Genomic DNA, 12271 nt, shown 5'->3' with positions numbered 1-12271 from the left:
TGTAAACACCGGGTTGGGAAGAGCAAGAGATGTTAGAGAGCTGGTCAGGGACAAATGAAGCCGGACTTTCTTCTCAAGGAAGTGCTGAAAGTTTTGAAGTGGAGACTTGTATTTCAGATGGATTTGGAGGACGGAGGACTAAGTGGAAGGAAGCCAGTTAGGAAGCTGGGGCAACAGTTGTGGTGAGAAATGATGATTTAAAAGTAGGCTGTGACAACAGGGATAGAGACGTTAAATGCAGTTTATGGGAGGTCATTGTTTTGGACTGAGCCTGCACTAGGCCTAACAGACCAGACCAGACCAGAACGGTGTTACTCCTGCTAAATGGCACACAATCAAACTGAACTTGGAGCAGATTTCCAAAGAAACCCCAGGAGGGTCACAGCAACCATTCGGGAGGATCCCAGTGTACCGGAGCTGACATGATGAGAAATTCTCCTCCACTTTAACCTTATCAGAAAAATAACTCGGAAATGAGCAGTCCTCTCTGTTCTCGCTTCTGCCTTCTTCGGCCCTTCTCTGTCTCCAAAGTTGGCCACCTTGTCTCAGGTGGTCACTGAGACATTATAGTTTACAGAATTGGGTGAATTATCAATAAAAGACGATCAGATCTTTAAATTTGTTGTAACTCTGTCTTTTAAAGGACAGGAGGCCTGATTTTAGAAATAGCTACAAGAGTAAAATTGGCAGGCCGTGGTGTTAAGCGGAGGAGGAAGAAAGGAGGCGGCAGCAAGGCAGGACCTGATTCCTTATATGAGGAACTCCAGGACACTTGGGAAAGATGGAATTAAGAGGTAAGCTTATTTTTGTGCAAAAAAATCTTCGAAATCCATGCATGGTTTTTTCGTTATATACATATCCATGAGCTGTTTGAGGACTTCTCACACTATCAGTTGATAGTGGTAACAATCTGAAATACCACAGAATTGGGATGGGGCTTAATCAGGAAAAAGATGAATGCAGGGTTAGGATATAATCATGAATTATTATGGAGCTTGATATTCTTACACTATGTTTTTGGTTTTATGGAATCTTAGTAGGCCAACAGAAGTGAGTTGCTGAAGTCCAAATTCCTTTGTATGGCAGATTTTTTTGAAAGGCAGAGTTACAGAGAGTGATCTTTGATCCACTGGTTCACTCTCCAGATGGCCACAACGGCCGGCCGGGACAGGTGGAAGCCAGGATCCAGGAGCCTCCTTCAGGTCTCCCACATGGGTGCAGGGGCCCAAAGACTTTCCCAGGCCCACTAGCAGGGAGCTGGATCAGAAGTGGAGCAGCCAGGATTTGAACTGGCACCCACAGGGGATACTTTACCCACCACACAACACCAGTCCCGCAGAAAAAGCTCTTTACAGTTGGGACCTAACCTTCCTCTCCCATGTCGTCATCTGTTGTGTTTCATAAGCTTTTGTTTCAATCACCCCAAACTTCTCAAGGAGACCTTCCCTGGCCCCCAAATCTAAAATAAGTTCGCTTATATCATAGCCTCTACACTTTCCTTCATTGCATTATTTTGTGCATTATCTGTTCAGCAGTGGTCTATAAACTCACTGGGAGTAGGATTGTATCTGAGCCCACTGGTTTCCCAGCATTTAGCATAGCTCAGCTTACAAACACTCCACGCACTGGGGTTTCTTGGTACATCTGCACTAACAGTTGTTTTCCACTCAAAATACCCATTGCTAAGGCAGATTCTACCTCGCCTTCAAAGACCCAACTTCTCTGTGGAACACTCTACAGCTCTCCCAAATGGGATTAATTCCTCCCTTCGACTTGGCCCATAGCCCTCGGTTCCTATTTATACTTCTACTGCAGCACAATGCTGTGGTCCACAGCCACTTGACCTTCATCGTTTCAACTAAATACGAACTTGCAGCTGCAACTGTCTGTCCTGAGTGCCCGGCCCTCCCTGTGAAGGTCCTGCCTCCTGTCTTCACCTCGACCTGCCAGAGACGCCCCTGGGGTTTTCAGGACAGGAGCTCTGGAGATGGGTTAGACCGCTTTCGTTGTCGTCCAAGCCGGACAAGAAGAACTAAGGGAGCCGGACGGCAGAGCTGGGATCGGCGTGAGCGACGTTTCCCAGGTAGACAGGAAGGACGCGGTGACCACTCGGAGGGGGCGGGACACCTGGGTTGCCAGGAAGGATGAACTAAGTTGGGCAGCCCGCGGGCCTCCGCGGATGGGGGCTACAGGGGTCAGGGGCACTCGAGCATTTCAGGTGGACGGCAGAGAAAAGCTCTGGGGGCTCTGGTCAGCCTAGGGACAGAGCAAAGGGGAGCAGCAAGCTTTCCTGGGGGTCCCGCAAATGGACCCCGCGCTCCACGTGCTCACGGCAGGAGTATTTGCTATCAGCGTCCGGTCGCCTAGACAACCACACCGACTTCCGGTTCGAGTCGCGGTCGGGGTTGGCAGGCAGCCATTTTTCCACCACGTGACCCGCGAACGCGGCAGGCGAATTGACGGGCGCGAGTGCGCTCTTTTCCACACCCTCGAGTTCCAAAGTTCCAGTTGACTAGGGGCAGACGAGCGAGGTGGCCCCAGTGGGGGACAGGCCAGGTCTGGAGGGGCGCGGGCTGGGCTCGGAGCTCCCAGGCCCCGCGGACAAGCCTGGCGGCCGCGAGACCCCTGCCCCCGAGCCGCCAAGCTGGACGGGGCACTGGAGCTCCGCGGCGCCCCTGCTGCCGGGCAGCAGCTCCTCCAGGCCGAGGCCCCGGCCCCGGCCCCGGCCCCGGCCGACCGGGAGCCGGCGGCGGCGGCGGCGGGGTGCGGGCGCCGCGGCAGCCGGGCCGGGAGCGTGCTGCGCTGGTTCACCACCGTGGTCCTGTACGCCGCCTTCCTGGGGCTGGTGAGCGCTGGGGCTGGATCCTCCCAGGCCGGGGCGCGAGGACGTGCGCGCCTGGCCTCTGCCGCCGCCGACCTGACCTTGGGCGCGTTCTTTAATCAGCGCGGGTCTCAGTTTCGTCTTCTGGAAAATGGGCACAGTTCTAATCGTGGAGGGTTGTGGTCAAGTGCAAAGTTGATTTTCCCAGTATGTTTCCTGCTTCAGCAAACCTTCCTGCCTTTCCTGGGATGTCCTCCTCCCCCAGCCACTCAGCTGTCAAACAGAAAAGCTGGTTTTCTGGCATTTCCTCTTTTTGGTGGTGTGACCAAACTCTTACCAATTTGCATAGCGGGAAATGGGCCCAGAGAGGAAAGAGCAGAGCCGACTTATCTGTCTGCATAGCGGGAAATGGGCCCAGAGAGGAAAGACTTTTCTGGACGACACTGGTGGTTAAGAGCAGAGCCGACTTATCTGTCATTCGGCCCACAGGCCCTTTAAAACCAGCCTTCAGATTGTTAAACGTTTTTTTGCAGCAGACTGCAAGGCGAGAATTCTGCCTACCCCTTGGCTGCCCCTCAGTTCCCTCCTTGGGGGGCTTCCTTCTGGAGCCCTTGATCCCTGTGAGGACGGGGAGCTGGGAGAGGGAGTTCCCTTAGCGTCTCGGGGACCCTGAGCCACAGCTGGTCCTGAGTGTTTTGACGGGGAGGGGGCGGAAGGAGACCGCTAGCGGCTCGGTGAGCCTGGCCGTGCCGCCGGTCCTGCTCTCGGTCCTCAGGCTGAGCTAGCTGCATTGCAGCCCGTGCTCTGGCTTCCCGCCTCAGACCAGCTGCCTGCCGCCTACTTCCAGCGGCGTAGTTACAGTCAGTTGTTTTTGAAAAGTGGATCAGTTAGGATTTTTTTCTTAAAGCGCAGCGAATTTCCTCTGGATGCCAACTGGAACCTTTAGTTGTTGCGAATTGTGAAAAACTTTAAACAGTTTAAATTTAGCAGAGTTTCTTTGAGCCAGGAAGTGATTCAGGAACTAGACCACATCCTTAACCACTGAAGTTTAGAAAGCTCTACCCAGCAGTCTACAGACAGAGAAAGTGAGCTACAGAAATTCCCTGAGTGGCTACAGTTCCTTGCCTTATTTGGACATGTCTGAGAAATTGCAACCTGAGATTGGCTGAAAGCTTGGTGGCTATGATACTTACATATATTCACAGTTTTTTGTTTGTTTTTAAAGATTTATTTACTTGAAAGGCAGAGTTAAAGAGAAGGAGAGACAGAAAAGTCTTCCATCTGCTGGTTTACTCCCCAATGGCTACAATAGCTGGAGTTGAGCCAATCAGAAGCCAGGGGCTCCACCTGGGTCTACTATGTGGGTGCAGGAGCCCAAGCACTTGGGCCATCTTCCACTGCTTTCCCAGGAAACAACAGAGAGCCAGATTGGAAGTGGAGCAGCTGGGACTCGAACCAGTGCCCATATGTGAGGCCGGTGCCTCAGAGGGATGCTTAACCTACTGCGCCACATTGTTGGCCCCTAGGTTGCAGTTTTTGAACATACTGTGTGGGGCCGGCGCTGTAGCACATTGGGTTAATGCCCTGGCTTGCAGTGCCGGCATCCCATATGGGCGCCTGTTCGAACTTGGTTGCTCCACTTCTGATCCAGCTCTCTGCTATGGCCTGGGAAAGCAGTAGAAGATGGCCCAAATCCTTGGGCCCCTGCACCCACGTGGGAGACCCGGAAAAAGCTCCTGGCTCCTGGCTTCGGGTTGGTGCAGCTCCAGCCGTTGCAGCCGGTTGGGGAGTGAACCATCCGATGGAAGACCTCTCTCTCTCTCTCTGCCTCTCCTCTCTCTGTGTAACTCTGACTTTCAAATACGTAAGTAAATCTTTAAAAAAAATAAACCTACTGTGTTAGGTTACAGTTGGTTCTTGTGCAGGCAGCTTAAGGCCATCTTAATTTAAATGTCCCCTCTTTTTATCCATCCTGTCAATTTTGAAATTGACTAAAATCTTGGGCACTGACACCAATTTCTTTCGCTATAATAATGGACTGGCTTCATATCATAGAATTCATGATTTTCGGCCGGCTCCCTGGCTCACTAGGCTAATCCTCCGCTTGCGGCGCCGGCACCCTGGGTTCTAGTCCTGGGTGGGGTGCCGGTTCTGTCCCAGTTGCTCCTCTTCCAGTCCAGCTCTCTGCTGTGGCCCGGGAGTGCAGTGGAGCATGGCTCAAGTGCTTGGGCCCTGCACCCACATGGGAGACCAGGAGGAAGCACCTGGCTCCTGGCTTCGGATCGGCACAGCGTGCTGGCTGTAGTGGTCATTTGGGGGGCGAACCAACTGAAGGAAGACCTTTCTGTCTCTCTCACTGTCTAACTCTGTCACAAAAAAAAAAAAAAAATCATGATTTTCAATATCAGATTAGTTGAATGGTTTTGTGGGAAAGATGTATTTGAAAGGCAGAGTTAGCTTCCATCCACTGGTTTACTCCCCAGATGGTTGGGGCTGGGCTAGGCTGAAGCCAGGAGACTGGAACTCCATCCAGGTCTCCATATGGGTGGCAGGGGCGCAAGCACTTGGCCATCCTCCACTGCTTTCCTGGACACATCAGCAGGGAGCCTGATCCGAAGTGGGGCAGCCAGGACTCCTACAGGCACCCATATGGGATGCAGGCAGCGGCTGAATGCACTGTGCCACAACGCTGGCTGTGATTGATTCTTAGGCTTTCTTCATGTTTTTGCTGTTCTAACCATCTAAGAGAACGATTTACTGTGGGAAGAGTGGCAGTAACAGGTAGACTGTTACGTGGCCACTGGGAGGCTCAGAGGAAGAGACTGAAGTAGACACCTTAACGGGAGTCTCTAGGGACTGAAATCAAAATCAAACAGTTCAACGTTCAGGCCATAAATCAGTTGAACAGTGTTCGAGTCCAATTGGTCGTAGTCTTTGTTCAGGGCATGGGGGTGATTAAGGACCATAGTTCATTGTTTTAAAAAAAAGTCTTACTAGGCCATTGGAGGGTGAACCAACGGCAAAAGGAAGACCTTTCTCTCTGTCTCTCTCTCTCACTGTCCACTCTGCCTGTCAAAAAAAAAAAAAAAAAAGTCTTACTAAAAGTGTATCCTTTTTTTTTGTAGTTAGGTTGGTAACATATCAGTAAACTGGAAACCCAGTAGTCAAAGGTTAGACAACCTTGGAATAGCCATTGTATTACTAAATTGTTAGAAAGGACAGAGGTTGGGGCTGGCGCTGTGGCACAGTGGGTTAAAACCCTGGCCTGAAGTGCCGGTATCCCATGTGGACACTGGTTCTGGTCCCCAGCTGCTCCTCTTCCGATCCAGCTCTCTGCTATGGCCTGGGAAAGCAGTAGAAGATGGCCCAAGTGCTTGGGCCCCTGCACCCGCATGGGAGACCCAGAGGAGGCTCCTGGCTCCTGGCTTCAGATCGGCACAGCTCCGGCCGTTGCGGCCATCTGGGGAATGAACCAGCAAATGGAAGACCTCTCTCTCTCTCTCTCTCTCTCTCTCTCTGTGTGTGTGTGTGTGTGTGTGTGTGTGTCTGTCTCTGTCTCTCTCTGTGATTCTGTCTTTCAAATAAATAAAATAAATCTTAAAAAAAAAGGAAAGGGCAGAGGCTTATTTTGGTTCATGATTCCAGTCCAAGTTCAGCAGCCTTCATTCTGGTGATGGCTTTATTGCTGACAGCGTCCCAAGGTGGTGCAGGAGACAGGGAGTGCACGTGTGTACGTCTGCTCGCCTCAGTCCCTGCCACGCGCACGATCTTATCTCAGCCTTCCCAAAGGTCTCATCCAGAAGGTCCAGATTGCGTGTCCACCCTCTTCCTAGCCCACAGTGGGGAGTGAAAGCCAACAGGAGTGTCAGGGAGGACAGACCATAGTTAGACCCCAGCAGCCAGGCTGCCATCCGCCATTCAGGTGCCTGCCAAGCAACGGGGAGCCCCTTTGCGTAAGCACAGCATGTGTTCCTTTGCCCTGAGAAATTTCTTGATGTAGCTGTGGCACTCTCTAGAGGTATAAGCCACCTTTTAAATTAAGTTTCCTGTAAATGTCAGGGGAAAGTGAATTGCAACGTTCGGTATTTTGTTCAGCACCGCACACCGCACACGCCCACAGCATGGGCAAAGAGGACATGTGAAGCTGCCTGAGGGCCCACCAAGTGTTTCTGTTCCCATCCACCTGTCAGAGAGTGAACCCCCGGGGAAAGCGGGTGGTCTGGTTGACTACAAAAACCTAAGATTTCCCACAGCTGACACATTGCATACAACTGGCACCTCGTTGCAGAGTGAGCCCCCAGGAACTGTATTAGAAACTTTACGCAGAGGAAAGTACTCGCGCGTCATGTTTCACAGGTGGTCCTAATTTCCAGTGTTAGCCACTTTGGCCTCTGATAATGGGAACTTTCAGGAAAGCTGTTTGAAGGCAGGAGTGGGCCAGGCCAAGTTAACAAGATCTGAACCAGCGAGGAGGCAGGATCAGCTGAGCAAATTCTACAGAGCCAATAAAAGCCTGGAGGACTGGAAAAGCAGGCCACCTAGTGGTGTTTTAGCAGAGGTCAGCTGAATTCGTTTGCCCACACATCAGTGTAGTTGCTGAACTAGGTTCAGTGGGGAAGTCAGGTGGGTTTTTGGTTTGTTTTCTGGTCTTGTCAGCATGCTGTAAGGGTGCAGAACTATATTTTGTGGAAAGGGACCTTACAGGAGTTCATACACTGACTTCATACAGCAACTACCTGGACCCACACAGGTAGGACTCTGGTCTTTGAGTGCCCCATGCTGGCAAGCACAGTACCTCTTACACCTACCACTTGAGTAGGTTTAACATGTGCTGGTGACGGTGGTAATTGGAAGGGTCGGGCTGCTCTTTCCAGGCAATACAGGAAAGCAAGTAGAGCGATGTCTACAATATCAAGAACTGCTTTCCACTCTGCTTTGGGGCAGGGGTGTGCAAGCCTTTCTCTGCCAAGGGCCGTTTGGATATTTGTAACATCATTCTCGAGCCATACAAGAGTTATCAGCTTAGTCTGTTTTTATGGAAGTCAGTCCTGTCTGTGGTTGCCTTGCAGGGCGGACGGCATGATGCAGGGGCCCTTCTGTGGCCTCAGGCTGGATGTTCCCCACCCCTGCTCTCTGGAGTTTCAAGGTGATGGTCACTGAGAACCCACAGAGGCATTGGCAGTGGTGGGAGTGTGAACTGACCTTGAGGTGCTAGCCTCAAGCCTCCAGTTGCTCTCTTTTCTCGCTAGAGCGTGTTTTTGCTAAAACCGCTTACGTATTATGGTCCCGTGGATTTTCCTGTAAGGAAAGGGAAGGAATTAGGACAGTGGGATACGGAGTAACAGGGGGGAAAAAGAGACGTCTTTCACGAAGGCAGAGAAGCGCGGAGCTGTAGTCTTGGGAGATCTGTCCACATCTATGACGCCATCTGCTTCTAGGGAGAGCTCTGGCCGACTGCCCGAACACCTCCAGTAGGTCTGTGGTTCCGGGAGTCTGGACAGGCCCCTTTCAGAGATAGGGACCCAAGACTCAGTTTTCTCACAAACTCATTACCTTCTAATCTTAGCTTGGTCACATCAAAGTTTTTTTTTTTTTTTTTTCTTTTTTTTCACAAGAGTCATCGTCTAGGAGCTCCTCTAATTTTCTTACGCATTCAGCTTTTGTCCTGTACATTCACTTCGTCATTTCGGAACAACCATTTTCATTTAGAACAGATAAGACTTTTTCTCTTCATAAAAGAAAACATCCTCATACCTTCTGGCTTTTCCTTACCAAAAACCCATCTTATTTATCTCATATACTTGCAGATAGAGTTATTCCCATCATTTTCCTAATGATTTTAGTTATCTATATCAGAATTTTAAAAAAATATTTATTTATTTATTTATTTGAAAGGCAGAGTTACAGAGAGAGGAGAGACAGAGAGAGAAGGGGAGGTGGGGAGGGGTAGATATCCAGATCTTGCATCTGCTGGTTCATTCCCCAAATGGCTACAATGGCCAGAGTTGGGCCAATCCAAAGCTAGGAGCCAGGAGCTTCTTCTGGGTCTCCCACATGGGTACAGGGGCCTAAGCACTTGGGCCATCTCCTGTTGCTTTTTCAGGTGCATTAGCAGGGAGCTGGATCAGAAGTGGAGCAGCTGGGACTCAAACCGGGACCCACATGGGATACTGGTGTCCAAGGTGTCTTTACTCCCTGTGCCACAGCACTGGCCCCTATATTTGAATTTTTAACACTTAGGGACCTTGCTTTCTAGGAATACTAGGATACAAGCAATTATGACTGGTCATACTACCAACCTGTAGCTTGGCAAATCTATGAATCACAATTTCTAGAAGCATGAGCTTTCCCAGTAGTACAGTTTGTCAGTGAAGCACAGAACATGCGTCTTAACAGATCCAAATATCTTTAGTTTCTCTGTAACAAGAAACTGTAGAAAAGGCAAAATTTTATCTTTTTTTCTGTTTCTTATTTTCTTTTTTTAAAGATTTATTTCTTTATTTGAAAGAGTTACACAGAGAGAGGAGAGGCAGAGAGAGAGAGAGAGAGAGGGGTCTTCTATCCGATGGTTCACTACACAATTGGCCACAACGGCCGGAGCTGTGCCGATCTGAAGCCAGGAGCCAGGAGCTTCTTCTGGGTCTCCCACGCAGGTGCAGGGGCCCAAGGATTTGGACCATCTTTACTGCTTTCCCAGGTCATAGAGAACGAATCAGAAGAAAAGCAGCCGGGACTAGAAAAGGTGCCCATGAAGGATGCTGGCGATGCAGGCTGGGGCTTTAACCCGCTGCACCACAGCACTGGCTCCATCTGTTTCTTATTTTAAAGCTGTGCCTGAGGGGCTGGCGCTGTGGTGCAGCGGGTTAAAGCCCCAGCCTGCATCGCCAGCATCCCTTATGCGCACCCGTTCTAGTCCTGGCTGCTCCTCTTCCGATCCAGCTCTCTCCTTATGGCCTGAGAAAGCAGTGGAATATGGCCCAAGTGATTGGGTCCCTGCACCCATGTGGGAGACCCGGAAGAAGCTCCTGGCTTTGAATCAGCTAAGCTCTGCCCATTGTAGTCATTTGGGGAGTGAACCAGTGGAGTGGAAGACCTCTCTCTCTCTCTCTCTCTCTGGCTCTACTTCTCTCTGTAACTCCTCTGTCTTTCAAAATAAATAAAATAATTATTTAAAAAAAATAAAAGCTGTGCCTGAGTATTCAGCTCTTTGGACAGATTTCTCTCAGCCTCAACTTTCCCTTCTTGATAAGAATGTTAAAACATTCTGATATAAGAAGGTCATCTTTTATATGGGAATTGTATCTTTTATCTGTTTAAATCACTTTTTAAAATTAATTAATTAATTTATTTATTTTTGACAGGCAGAGTGGACAGTGAGAGAGAGAGAGAGAGAAAGGTCTTCCTTTACCGTTGGTTCACCCTCCAATGGCCCCCGCGGCCGGCACACTGTGGCCTGTGCACCGTGCTGATCTGAAGCCAGGAGCCAGGTGCTTCTCCTGGTCTCCCATGCAGGTGCAGGGCCCAAGCACTTGGGCCATCCTCCACTGCACTCCCGGGCCACAGCAGAGAGCTGGCCTGGAAGAGGGGCAACCAGGACAGAATCCGGCACCCCGACCAGGACTAGAACCCGGTATGCCGGCACCGCAGGCAGAGGATTAGCCTAGTGAGCCACGGCACTGGCCATAAATCACTTTTTTTAAAAAGATTTTATTTATTTGAAAGAGTTAAAGACAGAGAGAGGGAGAAACAAGAGAGCAAGGTGTTCCATCCTCAGGTTCACTCCTCAAATGGTCACAACAGCTGGAGCTGGGCCAATCTAAAGCCAGGATCCAGAAGCTTCTTCTGGGTCTCCCCACATGGATGCAAGGCCCAAGCCCTTGGGCCATCTTCCACTGCTTTTCCTAGGCACATTAGCAGGGAGCTAGACTGGAAGAGAAGCAGCCAGGACTTGAACCGGCACCCATATGGGGATGCCAGCACTACAAGCGGAGGCTCAGCCTACTACGCCACAGTGCCGGCCCTTAACTCACTTTTTTTTTTTTTTTTTTTTTTTTTTTTTTTTTTTTTTGACAGACAGAGTGAGACAGTGAGAGAGAGAGAGACAAAGAGAAAGGTCTTCCTCCTGTTGGTTCACCCCGCAAAAGGCCAGTATGGCCAGCACACTGCACCGATCCAAAGCCAGGAGCCAGGTGCTTCCTCCTGGTCTCCCATGCGGGTGCAGGGCCCAAGGACCTGGCCATCCTCCGCTGCCTTCCCGGGGCCACAGCAGAGCTGGACTGGAAGAGGAGCAACCGGGACAGAATCTGGCACCTCAACCAGGACTAGAACCTGGGGTGCCGGTGCCGCAGGCAGAGGATTAGCCAAGTGAGCTGCGGCGCTGGCAAACTCACTTATTTTTAACAATTATGCTTGAATTGTTTCTAAAGATGAAACATCTAACAGCTAGCCATCATGTTATTTTTCTTGCTGACAAAAACTTTTAATATAGAGATAACATAAAGCTTTGTTTATCAGTAAATGTAGGTAGGAAGAGCCATGCAATTGTATGATATTTGATGCTGAAGACTGAAGAATGCCTGTTTTAATTAGATCAATATTCTTTATTTAACCAAAGATCACCAAGTCACATGAACCTGAAAAGCATCTGGTTAGGTTTTTTTTTTTTTTTTTTTTTTTTTTGAAAGAGAATACTTCATTTATACAAGCATTTATGATTCTGAAAACCAACTGGGCCTGGTGCTGTGGCATAGCTGGTTAAGCCTCCACCTGTGATGCCAGCATCCCATATTGGCTCCAGTTGAGACCCGGCTGCTCCACTTCTGATCCCTCTCCCTGTTAATGTGCCTGGGAAAGCGGCTGAAGATGGCCCAAGTGCTTGGGTCCCTGCACCTGGCTGTGGGCAGGCTGTTGTAGGCATTTGGGGAGTGAACCAACCAGTGGAAGATTTCTCTCTCTCTCACACGCACACACCCCCTCCCCCGCCATTTTTCTCTCTCTTTTCTTCTGTCATGTTGCTTTTCAAATAAATATATAAATCTTTTTTTAGAGTGATTATTATAAACAATCAGAAATAAGTTACCCTTCAATTCTGGAATCTTTGTTTCCTTTTTGAAAAAGTAGAAGCAGCTCTGGGTTCTTAGCTTCAGCTCCAGCTATTGTGGCCATTTGGGTAGTGAACTAGCAGATGGAAAATTCTCTCTCTCTCTCTCCCTGTAATTCTGCCTTTCAGAAAAATACAATAAATAATGTTTTTAAAAAATGAAGTTTGAAATTGGCAATAGAAAAATGTCATCTATAAATATCATCTCATATACACATACCTACAGATAGAAATAAGCACATACCTTACAGATTTTAAAATTTTAGACACGTGCCAAGTAAAATAAAACTCACAAATTTTTTGAATAATACCTGGATCCAAATTATTTTTCTAGCCAGTAAAACAAGATT

General features: G+C 49.4%; 1 protein-coding gene and 1 long non-coding RNA gene across 4 annotated transcripts in view; one reads left to right on the top strand and one right to left on the bottom strand.

Annotated features, from left to right (window-relative positions):
* The first annotated feature begins 1820 nt into the window (after positions 1–1820).
* LOC100351165 (sodium-dependent glucose transporter 1) overlaps positions 1821–12271 on the top strand; it is a 17174-nt gene continuing 6723 nt past the window's right edge. The window contains exon 1 of one of the 2 annotated variants that reach the window (XM_070073699.1): positions 1821–2083. The gene's annotated coding sequence lies outside the window, so the exon portion shown is untranslated. Of the gene's footprint in view, positions 2084–2716; positions 2846–12271 lie in introns of those variants that run through there. The other variant, XM_070073698.1, reaches the window with a different exon arrangement.
* LOC103349863 (uncharacterized) overlaps positions 7839–12271 on the bottom strand; it is an 18362-nt gene continuing 13929 nt past the window's right edge. The window contains exon 3 of one of the 2 annotated variants that reach the window (XR_011388584.1): positions 7839–8119. This is a non-coding gene — a long non-coding RNA (uncharacterized lncRNA). The remainder of the gene's footprint in view (positions 8120–12271) is intronic. The other variant, XR_517975.4, reaches the window with a different exon arrangement.

The sequence above is a fragment of the Oryctolagus cuniculus genome, chromosome 5 (genome assembly GCF_964237555.1).
Source record: "Oryctolagus cuniculus chromosome 5, mOryCun1.1, whole genome shotgun sequence".
NCBI classification, from domain to species: domain Eukaryota; kingdom Metazoa; phylum Chordata; class Mammalia; order Lagomorpha; family Leporidae; genus Oryctolagus; species Oryctolagus cuniculus.
This window is presented reverse-complemented; position numbering and strand designations above follow the sequence as displayed.